Source organism: Manis pentadactyla, chromosome 8 (assembly GCF_030020395.1).
Source record: "Manis pentadactyla isolate mManPen7 chromosome 8, mManPen7.hap1, whole genome shotgun sequence".
NCBI lineage: Eukaryota > Metazoa > Chordata > Mammalia > Pholidota > Manidae > Manis > Manis pentadactyla.
The window spans coordinates 6077548-6080575 of NC_080026.1; the positions used below are offsets into that span (position 1 = coordinate 6077548).

A 3028-nucleotide genomic window follows, 5' to 3' on the forward strand; every position below is an offset into this window, starting at 1 on the left:
TCCAAAGTAAAACTTCCCTAATGTGGGTATAACAACTCATGTTCAATGTTTAATAGGCTGCTTTTACTAAAATATCTTCACCTGCTGGAAGTTACATGCCACAGTATCTCTTTGCAGTGTTTGACTGGATAAATCCCATGTGATTCCCCTTCCTCTTCATTCAGCACACTGACACATCATAAAAAATTAGGGGAGTTTTTTAAAATTAGAAATTAAATGTTGCTAAAATAAACACACAACCTAGTAGGGCTTTTCCTCAGTTTTCATCCATGGGAAGTTGTATATTCACAGGCTTCAACATGTCCTACAAACCAAAACAAAATTAAGCTAAGACTGTTACCTGAGAGTTGTCAAACACTGACTTTTCAAGACCAAAAATAAGGTGTACCAAAGGCCAGTTCTGGGTGGGGACCTCCAGATTCTTAGGGAGCAATAGTCAAATGGAGAGAGGAAGTCAGACTTTCACATCCCACCTCCTTGGAAGGTCCTAGGAATTCTGAAAACAGGAGTCAGAGTTTCTGTTTTCCTGACCCCCTTTTAACACAATTGTTGAAGTTTAGGCTAATTCCAAACAGTGTTTAAATGTTGACTAAGGATACCCTTATTACCTGCCACCAATTACATCTTGAGAAGGTTCTAGGGAATTGTCAAAGCATTTTTTTCCTGATATCTTAACAGTATACACATCATAATGAGAAAAGGAATAACCACCTTTTGCTTGTAGTAACATTTTTAAATAATTTTGACAAAATTAATATACAGAAATCTGTTGCATTTCTATATACAGATAATGAATTGGCAGAAAGAGAAAATAAGGAAACAGTCCTATTTACAATTGTATCAAAAAGAAAAAAATACTTAGGAATAAATCTAACCAAGGAGGTGAAGGACTTGCACTCTGAAAACTATGAAACAGTGATTAAAGAACTTGAACTTGACACAAATAAATGGAAAGATATTCCCTGCTTATGGTTAGAAATAATTAATATTATTAAATGTCCATATTACCCAAAGCAATCTACAGATCCAGTGCAATCACTATCAAAATACCAGTGGCATCTTTCACAGAGCTAATGTGAATAATCCTAAAATTTGTTTGGAAGCAAAAAAGACCCCAAATAGCTAAAGCAATTTTGGGAAAGAAGAACAAAACTGGGTTTATCATGCTGCCTAATTTCAAACTATACTACAAAGCCATAGTACTTCAAAATAGTATGGTACTGGCAGAAAAATAGATACAGAGATCAATGGAACAGATTAGAGAGCCCAGAAATAAACCCACACTTATAAGGTTAATTAATCTATGACAGAGGAAGCAAGAATATGCAATGCTGAAAAGACAGTCTCTTCAGTCATTTTGAACACCTGACTTCCAGGACTATAAGATAATAAATTTGTGTTGTTTTAAGCCAAAAAATATATATAGCTTCTTCAATAAATGACATTGGGAAAACTGGACAGCTACATGCAAAAGACTGAAACTAGATCACTGTTTTACTCCATATGCAAAAAATAAACTCAAAATGGATTAAAGACCTAAATATAAGACCTGAAACCATAAAACTCCTAGAAGAAAACATAGGCAGTAAACTCTTGAGCATCAGCATTAGTAGTTTTTTCTGGACATGTCTCCTAATGAAAAGGAAACAAAAGTAAAAATAAACAAGTGGAACTATATCAAACTAAAAACTGCTACAGAGCAAAGGGAAACTATCAACAAAATGAAAATGCAACCTACTGAATGGGAGAATGTATTTGCAAGTGATATATCTGATTAAGGGCTAATATCCAAAATATACTTTAAAAAGTCATACAGTTCATCGCTTCTCGGCCTTTTGGCTAAGATCAAGTGTAGTATCTGTTCTTATCAGTTTAATATCTGATATGTCCTCTATCTGAGGACAATATATTAAATGGATTTTTGGAGCAGGGAGATGAAATAGGAGTTTGCTCTGTCCACTCTACGCATCGACCTGGTATTGCAGTACTTCCGGGAACGGTGCACCCCTCCATGGGGAAAAAAAAAAAAAAAAAAACCTCATACAGTTCAACACCAAAAAGCAAATAATTTGACTAAAAAATGGGCAGAGGACCTGAAGAGACATTTTTCCCGAGAAGACATACAGATGGCCAACAGACACATGAAAAGATGCTCCACGTCACTAATCATCAGGGAAATGCAAATAAAAAATCACCTCACACCAGTGAGAGTGGCTAGCATCAACAAGATGAGAAATAACAAGTGCTGGTGAAGACATGAAGGAAAGTGGCCCCTTACGCAGTGTTGGGGGGAATTTGAACTGGTGCAGCCACTGTGGGAAGCAGCACAGAGTTTTCTCAGAAAACTGAAAATAGAAATACAATATGACCCAGTAATTCCACTTCCTGGAATTCACCTGAAGAAAATAAAATCACTAATTTGAAAAAAATACATGCACTACTGTTATTATCACAGTATTATTACAACAGCCAAAATATGGAAGCAACTTAAGTGTCCATTGACAGAAGAATGGATAAAGAAGATGTGGTACATGTACACAATGGAATATTACTCAGCAATAAGAAGAGTGAAATCCTACCATTTGTAACAACATGGATGGACCTAGAGGATATTATGCTCAGTGAAATAAGTCAGAGAAAGACAAGTACCATATGATTTCACTTATATGTGGAATCTTAAAAACAAGACAATGAACAAACAAAACAGAAATGGACTCTTAAACCCAGAGAACAAACGGTGATTGCCAGGGGGATGGGTGAGGTAGGTGAAGGGGAAAAAGAAATTAGGCTGTTTTAAAAAATTAATTTTACTTTACTATATTTATAGCCAAAAATAATTAGAGGTCATTGCAAATTTGCACCAATTATTAGGCTACCAAGTGGTTAAATTAAATTAAATGCACTGCTAAAATAGTATATTTAGGGTTTGCCAATTTTACAATTTTACACTTTACAATTAAATCTGAATAAGTTGCAGTACAAAGGATTTTTATAATGAACAAATTTAGTTTTATTCATAGACAAAAAT

The 3028-nt window shown here is 34.8% G+C and overlaps 1 non-coding gene across 1 annotated transcript; it reads left to right on the forward strand.

The window, feature by feature from the left end:
- The first annotated feature begins 1819 nt into the window (after positions 1–1819).
- LOC118911852 (U2 spliceosomal RNA) lies at positions 1820–2010 on the forward strand. The gene has a single exon (XR_005024629.1). It is a non-coding gene; the product is annotated as a U2 spliceosomal RNA (small nuclear RNA).
- The last annotated feature ends 1018 nt before the right edge of the window (positions 2011–3028 follow it).